Here is a 17,829-nt window from a genome sequence, read left to right as displayed (position 1 = left end):
CCAAATACAATGACTACAATTAAAGACCACAATTAAATGGTCACATTTAAGTTTTCTCATAAACAACCTTTCACTTACCGTAGATCATCATAATTGAACAAATAATTAATGCTCACCTATTATGTGCAGGGAATCAGAAAAATATAGTCTCATTCTTATCTCAGTATACAATATATTTGACATGGAAAATTGAATATAGAAATAAAAAGGCAATGTAAGTGCAGGAAAGTGATTAAAAATAAAAGAAAAAATCCACAGTAATGGAGTTTCTCAGCAAGGTAAAGAATTCAACTGAAAGAGCTATAATTGCAAAAACTAGAATACGTTGAGCAACAAAATAAGATAGTACTGGGTTATAAAGTATAAAATAAATATACATCCATATAATATATATAATACATATTCATAATTTATGAATAAATATTCATGTATTGCATAAATTAATAAATGGTAGAGAAAAGACACATCTCCCATGCAGAATTCCAAGTATTTTATGATGATATCCACCCTCACAGAGGTGAAGCATAACTACTCACTGCCTAATTGTGGGCCGTCCTTAGTGACTTACTTCCAAAGAGTACAGTATGGAAAGGGAAGCTAAAAGGAGTAACTTTGCAGAGGAGAAGCCTGGCAAACACCACCTCAGTCAGGAGACTAAAGTCAACATCAGCAGCGATAAATCATGGTAATATGTATAATTAATATGCTGTGTGCAAAATGACACTTTAGCTCTGCTGTCTTCCTCCTCAGAATCCATAACTCCAGTCCAATAATGAGAAAAATGACAGGCAAGTCTCAGTTGAGGGACTTTCTAAAAATACCCGACCAGTGCCCCTCAAAACTCTTAGGGTCATCAAAAACAAGGAAAAATTTGAGAAAATCTCACAGTCAAGAGGAATATACAGAGACATGACAACAATGAAACATGGTGTCCTAGATGCAATCTTGGAACAGAAGAAGTACATTGGGTAAAAACTAAGGAATTCTGAAAAAAAATTATGGACTTTAGTTAATAATAATATGTAAATATTGGTTCATTAATGGTAAGAAGCACACCATACCTATGTAAGATATTAACAATAGAGGAAACTGGGTATGGAATATACAGGAATTTTCTTTAATAGCTTCTCAACTTTTCTATATATATCAAACTTTTTTCTATATATCTCAAGCTTGTATTGCTTTTGTAAATATACTTTATTTACAAAAGCCATACAAGTACTAAATACATGGTATGAGCATTAAGTGCTGTATTCAGAGGAAGAACGAAGTCTTTTCAGCTCCCAGTCTTGGCAAAAGTTACTGGAGCTGTTGAAGATTGGGTCACTTCACTGGGATTTGCATTTTAACAGGTGAACTCCTGAACATCAGAAGACCTTTAAATCCCACTTTTTCATGGTGGCATCTCCAATATAAGCAAGAAATACAAAGGTGCCACTTTCTGCCCTAACTATATATGAAGACAACCTTATGAAAACAGCAATCACACTTATTTGGCATTACTATAAGATTACTGTTAATATTGCAAACTAAAACTTAAATGAATGTGCAAATAAAAGCTGGACAATTTGGGCTACATCAAGAAAGATGCTGAAATTTGATACCTCTCCTCTTAGTGAATCTTAATAAAAAATATTAATAATAATATTTTCCTTGCTTTTTGATAACATCACACTAATATATTCCTTTATTCAACAAGCATTTATTGAGCACCTACTATACTGCAGAAAAGTTCATAGGCACACAGACTACAATGATAAATAAGGAATGGGAATCTCCCACAAGCTAGTGCAACAGTTTTGCAGGCACATTGTTGTAGTAAGGACACAGGGAGACATGGACAAGTACATCACATTCTTTATGGTTCATAATTGATAATGAAATTAGGAACATTCTTGCCATTCCTTCACATCAAGCTAGCCAACATCACATTGTTTTTATATATCTCAATATATATGTTGGTGTATATAAACATATGTATATATAAAGATTTTTTAAATTTACTTTGTTAAAGCATATAATCCATTAAAAATATGTATGGCTTTACACAGTTTAAACATTTGGGGCTGGAGATCAAGAGAGAGAACACTTCTCTGTTTTCTGGTATTTGTGCAGCTGTTGCCATTGCCTTGCCAGGGATTTTTCTAGGAGGGAAATGCTGGTGTCTTTGATGCCAGCCGGTGGCATTCTATTATTAAGCGAGATGAAAGCAAAATTACCTCTTCCTACTGCTGTTGCTGTAGTGACTGCTGTACCTACCATTTCCACCCACCACCTATTGGGTGGTATGAAGGTTTTCTTGGAGTCCAGATAGTTCAGATATACTCTTCATGGTGGCATATTTCACATTTAAAATAGATGCTTCATTCACCAGTTAACTTTTCAATATTTACAAGCAAGGTGATCTTTTTTATCCTTACTTTCAAAGAAACAAGGTCTTAGGCTCAGCAACATCAATCATCGAAGTATCAGAGTTTAATTTCAATGTTGTTAATCTCCATTTAATCTAGAGGCCTGTAAAGGTGCCAGAGTCATGAATGTGATATGAATAGCTTTGGCTATCCAAAACCTAATGAAACAACTAGGGAGTTTCAAATTTTACAGGTTGTTTTTTTCCCAAGCTTTCTCTGTGTTCACCACCTGCAAAAATGTAACTAAAACTGAAAAAAAAGAGAATTCCCAGTATATTATGCCAGGTACTGGCAGCAAGAAAAAGCTTGAATTCATAGCAGTTGGATCAATAACTTGAAAACTGAACATTTATAAACAGACACAAATGTTGAAAACAACTGTTTACTAGCTATTCTTGAAAAGTCTTTCTCACATTACTAGTAAAAAACTCATTATTATGCAGAAAACCACAAATGCCAGCTATAACTCTAATGCCATAATAATCTGAAAACCTAATGTCAAAGTGTAGAGAAATTTATAAGAAATATAAGCAACATGGTGTTGGATTTAGGAAAACCTAAATTTTATTTCATAAAGTAAAGTTGTCCTTCTCACTGAAAATAAGAGAGGAAGACATGCTGCCCCTTTCCCATGGCATAATGTTACTATGTTGGTACTGCTGTCCAAAATCATCAGGATATTTTTCTACCCCAAGAGTTTACAATAATTCGTAGACAGCTTCTTCTGTAAAGGTCTAGGGTAGAAGTAGACCTAGAGGAGGTACATTGTATCTGAATTATACAGTCTTAAAGATAAAGTGATTATGATGGGACATAAAAAAATTATGAACCTTGATAACATTGGATATTAAGAACTGTCATTTTCCTGCTCCCAATCATTCCAGTGTCAGAACTAGCCAGCCAATATAAGAGATGTCTCCTTAGTCCAGCAGAGATACCCCAAATGAATGTCTCCTAGACCTGGGAATTGGAAAAAGTCCTGTAAACATTGACTTGTCCTATGGTAACTAACATAAGAAAGAGACATAATCTTCACATGAGCAATGTTCCAGTTTTCAAGAAAATTGTAACCAAAGAAATATAAACCAGAAGAGTTAATATTCATATCTGGATATGACAAAAAGATACCTCAATTGTGAAAAGTTCTGAGATTTATCACATACATGGACTCAGTTCAAGAGAAGAATCACATAAGTGTTGAAGTTTTGCTGTGAAGAGTTAAATATTTATCTTTAAAGCTAGTTAGTCATAAAAATTACTTGAGAAGAAGAATGACAAAAATGTTGAAAGTAGAGATACCTAATACTATAAACCATAACAACTTAATAAAAACAGTTTGGGCTCTGAACCAGATTATATTAATAATGTCACAAAAAGGAAATGAGTAGTAATGATTAAAACACCTACTAAGTTTCTCATTTTGAATAGAGAGGAGATTAAAAAGTTCTCACACCACTCTTTATTAATAAGAATGCAATTATGTTTTCTCTTGAAAAACATGAGTAGGTTTTTAAAAGAATATAGATGATAGATAAGAAAGCTAGCCAGATAGATATGACTATATAGAATACAAATATATTGTATTTTAACAAAGTTAAGGCAAAGAAAGTTTTGCTATATTAAAGGGAACAGAAAAAAAGGAATCACTATGAAAGCTTAAAAACAGAAATCACACATAAAATGACAAATAAGATCAGACATATCAGCTATGACAAATGTAAATGCATTAAATTACTATATTAAAATTCAAAGAATATCAGATTATTAAATTTTTTCTATATATATGAAATTTATATGTCCAGTTACACATACACATAAATACAAACAGATTATATGTGAAAGAATAGACAAAATATGTTCCAGCAACAACAAAATTACAACAGTGTTGATTAATAGTAATGTTAGATAAAGTACAAACAAAAGGACAAACATTCCTTCATTGGGTTCTCATTATGTGCAAAGTGTTCTTTTAGATACTGGGCCACAACACTAAGTAACACAAACTTGGTACTTGCCCTTGTGAAGCTTATTAAAGGGAGCCAAGTATTTAAAAATTAATTGCACAAAGTTATTTACACTTAAGATAAAGGCAAAGAGAGAAATAGTCAGTGTGTGAACCTATAATTTTGGGAGATTGGATTTGTGTGGAGGCATGGCTGAAGAAGTGATATTTAAGCTAATAGCTAAAAGATTAAAAATTCGGTATACATATACTAGTCTATGTGTGTTGTGCTTGATCATTTGTGCACACATATGTGAGTATTGGGGGATAGGTTGGTGAGAAATAACAGCACAGCAGGCAAAGGAAATAAGAGTGAAGGCTCCAAGCAAGAAAGGAGCTAATGATTATATATTTCTAAAAGATATAGTTAATAATGGAAATATAAAAATTGTAAACATTTATTCATTCATATTAAATTTAAAAAAACAAGCACTATTGGAATCTCAAGGAGAAACTGGTAAAAGAACAGAAGTAAACAACTTTACCATATATCTTCTAGTCTTTTGTATTTCTAGGAATCAAAAAATAAATTAGCATTAGGAAATCTATTTAACATAATGTAGCATGGAAATAGATACAATTAAATTTGATTTTCTTATCAAATACTGAAAAGTCTATATTTAATTTAAAAACAGTTGAGTGAAATATAAATTTTTAGTGAAGCTCTCTTAGTTTCATTTATTCTATCAAATTTGAATCAAATATTACCATATTATTTAATAGAGAAACTTCTGAGACATTTCCATTAAAGAAGCAAAAATGATAAGATTTCTTATTTTGCCATCATGTAACATAATAGTGATCTTAAAATTCTAAACGAGTCACTAAAACAAATGAAATAAGAAAAATTTAAGATATAATATTGTTAAAAAGTGACAAAAATAAACAGTATTTGGAAATGTTATGTTTTTATGTCTAGAAAATTCAAAACAATCAGAATAAATATAAAAACTTATAAGATTTAATATGGTAGCTAGGAAAGAATTGTAAAAGAAAAGGAAATGATTGTCACTACACAAGGAAAATATATAATTCTTCAGAATATTCTCTAAAAACAAAATAAAACAAAATAAAAACAATGAATACTATTTGAAAGGCAAATTCAATATTCTCATTGCTATAACCTCAGTGCCTTTAAGTGCCTGGAAGACAGGAGACATTTAATTTATACTTGAAAGAAAGAGTGATTGAGTGAATGAATAAAGCTTCTTTATTCATTTATTTAAAATGAGCTTCTTGAAGCAAGGACCATATTATTGATCCTACATTCTAGGTATTAAATTAAGTTTATCAAATTAATTAAAAGTTCATAATATTAATAAACAAATTAATTTCCAGGGATTTTCTTTTGCTTACTAGCTGTGTGATGTTGGGCAACTATATATAATTTCTCTGAGCCTCAAGTCCTCATTACAAAATAAATAAACAAAATTTCGAGTAATAAGAGTAATTAACCAAAAGGATATTTTTTAAAGAATTAATTGAGATTAGATTAGAGACCTAAATGTAAGACCAGACACTATAAAACTCTTAGAGGAAAACATAGGAAGAACACTCTTTGACATAAATCACAGCAAGATCTTTTTTGATCCACCTCCTAGAGTAATGGAAATAAAAACAAACAAAAAAAAAACAAATGGGACCTAATGAAATGTCAAAGCTTTTGCACAGCAAAGGAAACCATAAACAAGACAAAAAGACAACCCTCAGAATGGGAGAAAATATTTGCAAATGAATCAACGGACAAAGGATTAATCTCCAAAATATATAAACAGCTCATGCAGCTCAATATTAAAAAAAAAACAACCCAATCCAAAAATGGGCAGAAGACCTAAAGAGACATTTCTCCAAAGAAGACATACAGATGGCCAAGAAGCACATGAAAAGCTGCTCAACAACACTAATTATTAGAGAAATGCAAATCAAAACTACAATGGGGTATCACCTCACTCCAGTTAGAATGGACATCATCAGAAAATCTACAAACAACAGTTGCTTGAGAGGGTGTGGAGAAAAGAGAACCCTCTTGCACTGTTGGTGGGAATGTAAATTGATACAGCCACTATGGAGAACAGTGTGGAGGTCCCTTAAAAAACTAAAAATAGAACTACCATATGACCCAGCAATCCCACTACTGGGCATATACCCAGAGAAAGCCATAATTCAAAAAGACACATGCACCCCAATGTTCATTGCAGCACTATTTACAATAGCCAGGTCATGGAAGCAACCTAAATGCCCATCGACAGATGAATGGATAAAGAAGATATGGTATATATATACAATGGAATATTACTCAGCCATAAAAACGAACGAAATTGGGTCATTTGTAGAGACGTGGATGGATCTAGAGACTGTCATACAGAGTGAAGTAAGTCAGAAAGAGAAAAACAAATATTGTATATTAACACATATATGAGGAACCTAGAAAAATGGTACAGATGAACCGTTTTGCAAGGCAGAAATTGAGACACAGATGTAGAGAACAAATGTATGGACACCAAGGGGGGAAAGCGGTGGGGAGGCGTGGTGCTGGTGGTGTGATGAATTGGGCGATTGGGATTGACATGTATACACTGATGTGTATAAAATTGATGACTAATAAGAACCTGCTGTATAAAAAAAAATAAAATAAAATTCAAAAATTCATTAAAAAAACCAACCAAACAATCAAACAAAAAAACACGAAAAGACAACCTATTGAATGGGAGAAAATATTTGCAAATGATACAACAGACAAGGGCTTAATATCCAAAATATAAACAACTCATACAACTCAACAACAGAAAACCAAACAACCCAATCGAAAAATGGGCAGAAGACCTTAATAGACATTTCTCTAAAGAGGACATACAGATGGCCAGTAGGCACATGAAACGATGCTCAACATCACCAGTTATTAGAGAAATGCAAATCAAAACTACAAGGAGGTACCAACTCACACCAGTCAGAATGGCCATCATTAAAAAGTCTACAAGTAACAAATTCTGGAGAGGATGGGGTGAAAAGGGAACCCTCATACACTGTTGGTGGGAATGTAAGTTGGTACAGTCACTATGGAGAACAGTATGGAGGTTCCTCAGAAAACTAAAGACAGAATTACCATGTAATCCAGCAATCCCACTCTTGGGAATATACCCAGACAAAACTATAATTCAAAAAGATATATACACCCTTATGTTCATAACAGCACTGTTCACAATAGCCAAAACATGGAAACAACCTAAATGTCCATCACCAGATGAATGGATAAAGAAGATGTGATACATATATATACAATACAATACTACTCAGCCATAAAAAAGAACAAAATAATGCCATTTGCAGCAACATGGATGCAACTAGAGATCATCATACTAAGTGAAGTAAGTCAGAAAGAAAGACAAATACCATACGATATTACTTATACGTGAAATCTAAAATATGGCACAAATGAACCTATCTACAAAACAGGTACAGACTCATAGACATAGAGAACAGACTTGTGGTTGCCAAGGGGGAGCATGGGAGAGAGAGGGATGGACTGGGAGTTTGGAATTAGTAGACGCAAACTATTACATTTAGAATGGATAAACAATAAGGTCCTAATGTATAGCACAAGGAACTATATTCAGTATCCTGGGATAAACCATAATGGAAAAGAATATAAAAAAAGAATGTATGTGTATAACTGAGTCACTTTGCTGTACAGCAGAGATTGGCAGTACATTGTAAATCAACTATACTTCAATAAAAAAAAAGACAAAATAAAATAAAATAAAATATAACGTGGAAAAACAAACAAACAAAAAAAAAGAAAAAATATATAGAGCCCTTAGTACAGTGATTAACAGGTAGTGAATATTCAATAAATGTTAGCTGTCATCATCATCATTGCCATCATCATTATCACACTTCCATTTTACATATTTTTTAAAGATTCAATTTGAGATGACATTTGAACTATAAGCTGCTAAGATAATCACAATATTTCTGAGAACTATTATTGGTATGTCTTCTCTGTTCAAGAACATAGAATGGGGCTTCCCTGGTGGCGCAGTGGTTGAGAGTCTGCCTGCTAGTGCAGGGGACGCGGGTTCGAGCCCTGGTCTGGGAGGGTCCCACATGCCGCGGAGCAGCTGGGCCCGTGAGCCACAACTACTGAGCCTGTGCGTCTGGAGCCTGTGCTCCGCAACGGGAGGGGCCGCGATGGTGAGAGGCCCGCGCACCGCGATGAAGAGCGGTCCCCGCACCGCGATGAAGAGTGGCCCCCACTTGCCGCAACTGGAGAAAGCCCTCGCACGAACCGAAGACCCAGCACAGCCAAAAATAAATAAATAGATAAATAAATAAAAATAAAAGTAGCTATATAAAAAAAAAAAAAAAAAAAAGAACATAGAATGACTTACTTTTTCCTATACCTATAATCAGCTCACCAGTTAAGGTTTATTCATTCAACAATAATTATTAAGTACATAACATGGTGCCTGACACATAGTAGACATGCAATGAATATTTGTTTAATGAAGGAAAATGAATGAATGAATGAATAAAAAACTGAACTGTGGCTCCCACAGTATGGCCGGCGACATTAGCTAGCGCTCGCTCTACTCTCTCTAACGGGGAAACAGCGGACTACAAGAGACTGAGATGTATCTGCCTCTATTTCCAACAGACTCACGTTCAACTTTCGCTCACAAAAAAAAAAAAAAAAAAAAAAAAAGCCGGGAAAATTTTATTAACCCTTTTTTAAAAAAAGTTAATATAAAATTATAGCAAAAAAGGAACCTGAATTTTAGTAACACAGCTGGAACAATCCGCAGCGGTGGCGGCAGCGGCGGGAGAAGAGATTTAATTTAGTTGATTTTCTGTGGTTGTTGGTTGTTCGCTAGTCTCACGGTGATGGAAGCTGCACATTTTTCAAAGGGACCGAGAAGCTGCTGGAGGTTTGGCTCTCCAGGCAGCAACCCGACGCAAACCAAGGATCTGGGGATCTTCGCACCATCCCAAGATCCGAGTGGGACATACTTTTGAAGGATGTGCAATGTTCAATCATAAGTGTGAAAAAAACTGACAAGCAGGAAGCTTATGTACTCAGTGAGAGTAGCATGTTTGTCTCCAAGAGATGTTCAATTTTGAAGACATGTGGTACCACCCTCTTGCTGAAAGCACTGGTTCCCTTGTTGAAACTTGCTAGGGATTACAGTGGGTTTGACTCAAAGCTTCTTTTATTCTTGTAAGAATTTCATGAAGTCTTCTCACCAAGGGTACCCACACCGGAATTTCCAGGAAGAAATAGAGTTTCTTAATGCAATTTTCCCAAATGGAGCCGCATATTGTATGGGACACATGAATTCTGACTGTTGGTACTTGTATACTTTGGATTTCCCAGAGAGTCGGGTAATCAATCAGCCAGATCAAATCCTGGAAATTTTGATGAGTGAGCTTGACCCAGCAGTTATGGACCAGTTCTACATGAAAGATGGTGTTATTGCAAAGGATGTCACTCTTGAGAGTGGAATTCGTGACCTGATACCATGTTCTGTCATTGATGCCACACTGTTCAATCTTTGTGGGTATTCAATGAATGGAATGAAATTGGATGGAACTTATTGGACTATTCACATCACTCCAGAACCAGAATTTTCTTATGTTAGCTTTGAAACAAACTTAAGTCAGACCTCCTATGATGACCTGATCAGGAAAGTTGTGGAAGTCTTCAAGCCAGGAAAATTTGTGACCACCCTGTTTGTAAATCAGAGTTCTAAATGTCACACAGTGCTTTCTTTTTTTTTTTTTTTTTTTGATTTTTAGAAATTTCATGTAATGTCTGAAACATTTATATTAACATATTTCCATACATATTTCCATACAAATACAAATATAAGATTTTTAGAAATTTCATGTAATGTCTGAAACATTTATATTAACATGTTTCCATACAAATAACCCAATGAAAGTTTAGTATTAGTTGTTTTGTTTGTTTTTTTATACTGCAGGTTCTTATTAGGCATCAGTTTTATACACATCAGTGTATACATGTCAATCCCAATCGCCCAATTCAGCACACCACCATCCCCACCCCACCGCAGTTTTCCCCCCTTGGTGTCCATATGTCCATTCTCTACATCTGTGTCTCAACTTCTGCCCTGCAAACTGGCTCATCTGTACCATTTTTCTAGGTTCCGCATACATGCATTAATATACGATATTTGTTTTTCTCTTTCTGACTTACTTCACTCTGTATGACAGTCTCTAGATCCATCCACGTCTCAACAAATGACTCAATTTCGTTCCTTTTTATGGCTGAGTAATATTCCATTGTATATATGTACCACATCTTCTTTATCCATTCGTCTGTTGATGGGCATTTAGGTTGCTTCCATGACCTGGCTATTGTAAATAGTGCTGCAATGAACATTCGGGTGCATGTGTCTTTTTGAATTACGGTTTTCTCTGGGTATATGCCCAGTAGTGGGATTGCTGGGTCATATGGTAATTCTATTTTTAGTTTTTTAAGGAACCTCCATATTGTTCTCCATAGTGGCTGTATCAATTTACATTCCCACCAACAGTGCAAGAGGGTTCCCTTTTCACCACACCCTCTCCAGCATTTGTTGTTTGTAGATTTTCTGATGATGCCCATTCTAACAGGAGTGAGGTGATACCTCATTGTAGTTTTGATTTGCATTTCTCTAATAATTAGTGATGTTGAGCATCTTTTCATGTGCTTCGTGGCCATCTGTATGTCTTCTTTGGAGAAATGTCTATTTAGGTCTTCTGCCCATTTTTGGATTGGGGTGTTTGTTTCTTTGATATTGAGCTGAATGAGCTGTTTATATATTTTGGAGATTAATCCTTTGTCCGTTGATTCATTTGCAAATATTTTCTCCCATTCTGAGGGTTGTCTTTTCGTCTTGTTTATGGTTTCCTTTGCTGTGCAAAAGCTTTGAAGTTTCATTAGGTCCCACTTGTTTATTTTTGTTTTTATTTCCATTACTCTAGGAGGTGGATCAAAAAAGATCTTGCTGTGATTTATGTCAAAGAGTGTTCTTCCTATGTTTTCCTCTAAGAGTTTTATAGTGTCCAGTCTTATATTTAGGTCTCTAATCCATTTTGAGTTTATTTTTGTGTATGGTGTTAGGGAGTATTCTAATTTCATTCTTTTACATGTAGCTGTCCAGTTTTCCCAGCACCACTTATTGAAGAGACTGTCTTTTCTCCATTGTATATCTTTGCCTCCTTTGTCATAGATTAGTTGACCATAGGTGCGTGGGTTAATCTCTGGGCTTTCTATCTTGTTCCATTGATCTATGTTTCTGTTTTTGTGCCAGTACCATATTGTCTTGATTACTGTAGCTTTGTAGTATAGTCTGAAGTCAGGGAGTCTGATTCCTCCAGCTCCATTTTTTTGCCTCAAGACTGCTTTGCCTATTCGGGGTCTTTTGTGTCTCCATACAAATTTTAAGATGATTTGTTCTAGCTCCGTAAAAAATGCCATTGGTAATTTGATAGGGATTGCATTGAATCTGTAGATTGCTTTGGGTAGTATACTCATTTTCACAATGTTGATTCTTCCAATCCAAGAACATGGTATATCTCTCCATCTGTTGGTATCATCTTTAATTTCTTTCATCAGTGTCTTATAGTTTTCTGCATACAGGTCTTTTGTCTCCCTAGGTAGGTTTATTCCTAGGTATTTTATTCTTTTTGTTGCAATGGTAAATGGGAGTGTTTCCATAATTTCTCTTTCAGATTTTTCATCATTAGTGTATAGGAATGCAAGAGATTTCTGTGCATTAATTTTGTATCCTGCAACTTTACCATATTCATTAATTAGCTCTAGCAGTTTTCTGGTGGCAGTTTTAGGATTCTCTATGTATAGTATCATGTCATCCGCAAACAGTGACAGTTTTACTTCTTCTTTTCCAATTTGTATTCCTTTTATTTCTTTTTCTTCTCTGATTGCCGTGGCTAGGACTTCCAAAACTATGTTGAATAATAGTGGTGAGAGTGGACATCCTTGTCTCGTTCCTGATCTTAGAGGAAATGCTTTCAGTTTTTCACCATTGAGAATGATGTTTGCTGTGGGTTTGTCATATATGGCCTTTATTATGTTGAGGTAGGTTCCCTCTATGCCCACTTTCTGGAGAGTTTTTATCAGAAATGGGTGTTGAATTTTGTCAAAAGCTTTTTCTGCATCTATTGAGATGATCATATGGTTTTTATTCTTCAATTTGTTAATATGGTGTATCACATTGATTGATTTGCGTATATTGAAGAATCCTTGCATCTCTGGGATAAATCCCACTTGATCGTGGTGTATGATCCTTTTAATGTGTTGTTGGATTCTGTTTGCTAGTATTTTGTTGAGGATTTTTGCATCTATATTCATCAGTGATATTGGTCTGTAATTTTCTTTTTTTGTAGTGTCTTTGTCTGGTTTTGGTATCAGGGTGATGGTGGCCTCATAGAATGAGTTTGGGAGTGTTCCTTCCTCTGCAATTTTTTGGAAGAGTTTGAGAAGGATGGGTGTTAGCTCTTCTCTAAATGTTTGATAGAATTCACCTGTGAAGCCATCTGGTCCTGGACTTTTGTTTGTTGGAAGATTTTTAATCACAGTTTCAATTTCATTACTTGTGATTGGTCTGTTCATATTTTCTATTTCTTCCTGGTTCAGTCTTGGAAGGTTATACCTCTCTAAGAATTTGTCCATTTCTTCCAGGTTGTCCATTTTATTGGCATAAAGTTGCTTGTAGTAGTCTCTTAGGATGCTTTGTATTTCTGCAGTGTCTGTTGTAACTTCTCCTTTTTCATTTCTGATTTTATTGATTTGAGTCCTCTCCCTCTTTTTCTTGATGAGTCTGGCTAATGGCTTATCAATTTTGTTTATCTTCTCAAAGAACCAACTTTTAGTTTTATTGATCTTTGCTATTGTTTTCTTTGTTTCTATTTCATTTATTTCTGCTCTGATCTTTATGATTTCTTTCCTTCTGCTAACTTTGGGTTTTGTTTGTTCTTCTTTCTCTAGTTTCTTTAAGTGTAAGGTTAGATTGTTTACTTGAGCTTTTTCTTGTTTCTTTAGGTAGGCTTGTATAGCTATAAACTTCCCTCTTAGAACTGCTTTTGCTGCATCCCATAGGTTTTGGGTCGTCGTGTTTTCATTGTCATTTGTCTCTAGGTATTTTTTGATTTCCTCTTTGATTTCTTCAGTGATCTCTTGGTTATTTAGTAACGTATTGTTTAGCCTCCATGTGTTTGTCCTTTTTACGTTTTTTTCCCTGTAATTCATTTCTAATCTCATAGCGTTGTGGTCAGAAAAGATGCTTGATATGATTTCAATTTTCTTAAATTTACTGAGGCTTGATTTGTGACCCAAGATGTGATCTATCTTGGAGAATGTTCCGTGCGCACTTGAGAAGAATGTGTAATCTGCTGTTTTTGGATGGAATGTCCGATATATATCAATTAAATCTATCTGGTCTATTGTGTCATTTAAAGCTTCTGTTTCCTTATTTATTTTCATTTTGGATGATCTGTCCATTGGTGTAAGTGAGGTGTTAAAGTCCCCCACTATTATTGTGTTACTGTCGATTTCCTCTTTTATAGCTGTTAGCAGTTGCCTTATGTATTGAGGTGCTCCTATGTTGGGTGCATATATATTTATAATTGTTATATCTTCTTCTTGGATTGATCCCTGGATCATTATGTAGTGTCCTTCCTTGTCTCTTGTAACATTTTTTAATTTAAAGTCTATTTTATCTGATATGAGTATAGCTACTCCAGCTTTCTTTTGATTTCCATTTGCATGGAATATCTTTTTCCATCCCATCACTTTCAGTCTGTATGTGTCCCTAGGTCTAAAGTGGGTCTCTTGTAGACAGCATATATATGGGTCTTGTTTTTGTATCCATTCAGCCAGTCTATGTCTTTTGGTTGGGGCATTTAATCCATTCACGTTTAAGGTAATTATCGATATGTATGTTCCTATGACCATTTTCTTAATTGTTTTGGGTTTGTTTTTGTAGGTCCTTTTCTTCTCTTGTGTTTCCCACTTAGAGAAGTTCCTTTAGCATTTGTTGTAGAGCTGGTTTGGTGGTGCTGAATTCTCTTAGCTTTTGCTTGTCTGTAAAGCTTTTGATTTCTCCATCAAATCTAAATGAGATCCTTGCCGGGTAGAGTAATCTTGGTTGTAGGTTCTTCCCTTTCATCACTTTAAGTATATCATGCCACTCCCTTCTGGCTTGCAGAGTTTCTGCTGAGAAATCAGCTGTTAACCTTATGGGAGTACCCTTGTATGTTATTTGTCGTTTTTCCCTTGCTGCTTTCAATAATTTTTCTTTGTCTTTAATTTTTGCCACTTTGATTACTATGTGTCTCGGCGTGTTTCTCCTTGGGTTTATCCTGTATGGGACTCTCTGCGCTTCCTGGACTTGGGTGGCTATTTCCTTTCCCATGTTAGGGAAGTTTTCGACTATAATCTCTTCAAATATTTTCTCTGGTCCTTTCTCTCTCTCTTCTCCTTCTGGGACCCCTATAATGCGAATGTTGTTGCGTTTAATGTTGTCCCAGAGGTCTCTTAGGCTGTCTTCATTTCTTTTCATTCTTTTTTCTTTAGTCTGTTCCGCAGCAGTGAATTCCATCATTCTGTCTTCCAGGTCACTTATCCGTTCTTCTGCCTCAGTTATTCTGCTATTGATTCCTTCTAGTGTAGTTTTCATTTCAGTTATTGTATTGGTCATCTCTGTTTGTTTGTTCTTTAATTCTTCTAGGTCTTTGTTAATCATTTCTTGCATCTTCTCAATCTTTGCCTCCATTCTTATTCCAAGGTCCTGGATCATCTTCACTATCATTATTCTGAATTCTTTTTCTGGAAGGTTGCCTATCTCCACTTCATTTAGTTGTTTTTCTGGGGTTTTTTCTTGTTCCTTCATCTGGTACATAGCCCTCTGCCTTTTCATCTTCTCTATCTTTCTGTAACTGTGGTTTTTGGTCCACAGGCTGCAGGATTATAGTTTTTCTTGCTTCTGTTGTCTGCCCTCTGGTGGTTGAGGCTATCTAAGAGGCTTGATGGGAGGCTCTGGTGGTGGGTAGAGCTGACTGTTGCTGTGGCGGTCAGAGCTCAGTAAAACCTTAATCCACTTGACTGTTGATGGGTGGGGCTGGGTTCCCTCCCTGTTGCTGTGGCGGTCAGAGCTCAGTAAAACCTTAATCCACTTGACTGTTGATGGGTGGGGCTGGGTTCCCTCCCTGTTGGCTGTTTTGCCTGAGGCAACCCAACACTGGAGCCTACCCGTGCTCTTTGGTGGGGTTAATGGCAGACTCTGGGACGGCTCACGCCAAGGAGAACTTCCCCGAACCTCTGCTGCCAGTGTCCTTATCCCCACGGTGAAACAGAGCCACCACTCGCCTCTGCAGGAGACCCCCCAACACCAGCAGGTAGGTCTGGTTCAGTCTCCCCCAGGCTCACTGCTCCTTCCCCTGGGTCCTGATGCACACATTACTTTGTGTGTGCCCTCCAAGAGTGGGGTCTCTGTTTCCCCCAGTCCCGTCAAAGTCCTGCAATCCAATTCCCACTAGGCTTCAAAGTCTGATTCTCTAGGAATTCCTCCTCCCGTTGCCTGACCCCCAGGTTGGGAAGCCTGACGTGGGGCTCAGAACCTTTACTCCAGTGGGTGGACTTCTGTGGTATAAGTGTTCGCCAGTCTGTGAGTCACCCACCCAGCAGTTACGGGGTTTGAATTTACTCTGCTTGCGCCCCTCCTACCGTCTCACTGTGGCTTCTCCTCTGTCCTTGGACGTGGGGTATCCTCCTTGGTGAAGTCCAGGGTCTTCCTGTCAATGATGGTCCAGCAGTCAGTTGTGATTCTGGTGCTCTCGCAAGAGGGAGTGACAGCACGTCCTTCTACTCCGCCATCTTGGTTAATCGCAGAATTCTGTCAAAAGAAGTATGCTGTTAGCTTTTCAAAAGGAACATCTGCAGAGTGGAAGTCATTTTCATAACTGCCTTCCATCCAGGAGCATTGGTTTCAGGCTCACACAGTGCTTTCTTCACCCCAGAAGATTGAAGGTTTTAAATGTCTTGATTGCCAGAGCGCTATGTTCAATGATTACAATTTTGTTTTTACCAGTTTTGCTAAGAAGCAGCAACAACAGCAGAGTTGATTAAGAAAAATGAAGAAAAAACGCAAAAAGAGAACACACATAGAAGAAAGTGGTGGCTGCTTTTTAGATATTGATACCAAGGGCCATGCTTTCCATAACCACCACCTTGTAGTTGCAGAAAGCCCTAGATGTAATGATAGTGTAATCATTTTGAATTGTATGCATTATTATATCAAGGAGTTAGATATCTTGCTTGAATGTTCTCTTCTGTGTTTAGGTATCCTATGCCACTCTTGCTGTGAAATTGAAATGCATGTAGAAAAAACCTTTTACTATATGAAACTTTACAACACTTGTGAAAACAACTCAATTTGGTTTATGCACAGTGTAATATTTCTCCAGGTATCATCCAAAATTCCCCACAGACAAGGCTTTTGTCCTCATTAGGTGTTGGCCTCAGCCTAGCCATCTGGGACTGTTCTATTAAATTGCTACCAGGATTTTGCATCCAGTTACCTCCACTTTCTAGAACATACTCTCTACTAATGTTATTGAAACCAATTTCTACTTCATACAGATGTTTTTGCAGCACCAAAGTTCTTCTTCCACGAGTCGAGTCCTCTATGAAAATGACTGCAGTTATCTATTTTGTGTATTACTATCTCACTGCTTCCTATACTTGTGTGACTTTAATTGATTCATTCTTCACCATGGTATCTCCCTCCCAACCACACCTCCTCCATAAAACAATACACTGTTACACTGTGGGTTTACACTAACCTTATACCCCAGATGGGGAACGGGGGGGGGGGGTGGACCCTGGGCTTAATTTTCTTTTAAGGTCAAGGGAATTTGGCATTTTTCGTTACCATGAGCTCTTTTGGAATAAGCTGGTATTGATTAACAAAGAAGGTGTAGATTGATACTAGGGAATATTGGCAGAACTGTATGGAAACTGTATGCCATTCTGTGGCCCCCATTAAATGAGATTAGCTTCTCATGGGTACCATGTCTTTATTAACTTGCTAAGTAGTAGTATAAAAAAATTATCACTAAATTTGTTAGCAAGGAGCTTTAAGATAAAGGTTGTGTTGGATTCAACAAGTCAAGTCACCTCAGATGATTCACCTCAACTTTTACTTTCATAGCCATTTCCACTAATTTCTGTTAATGATATGCCTTAAACTTTGGTCCAAAGCAGAATCGATGTCTTTGCCATCTTTGTGACTTAAAAAGTTCTGTGACTTTGTGATGCATGTGATAGTGTTCTGATGGTTCCTCTTACTGGTATTTCTTTCACCATGGAGTAACATCAAGTGATGAATGAGAACT

The 17,829-nt window shown here is 36.3% G+C and overlaps 1 protein-coding gene and 1 pseudogene across 2 annotated transcripts in view; both read left to right on the top strand.

Annotated features, from left to right (window-relative positions):
- CNTN5 (contactin 5) overlaps positions 1-17,829 on the top strand; it is a 1,402,912-nt gene that overhangs the window by 925,930 nt on the left and 459,153 nt on the right. The window lies entirely within an intron of this gene.
- On the top strand, positions 9,294-16,557 carry LOC132369699 (S-adenosylmethionine decarboxylase proenzyme-like; annotated as a pseudogene).

Source organism: Balaenoptera ricei, chromosome 8, assembly GCF_028023285.1.
Source record: "Balaenoptera ricei isolate mBalRic1 chromosome 8, mBalRic1.hap2, whole genome shotgun sequence".
NCBI lineage: Eukaryota > Metazoa > Chordata > Mammalia > Artiodactyla > Balaenopteridae > Balaenoptera > Balaenoptera ricei.
Note: the sequence above shows the minus strand (reverse complement) of the source record. Positions and strands in the feature narration are given on the sequence as shown.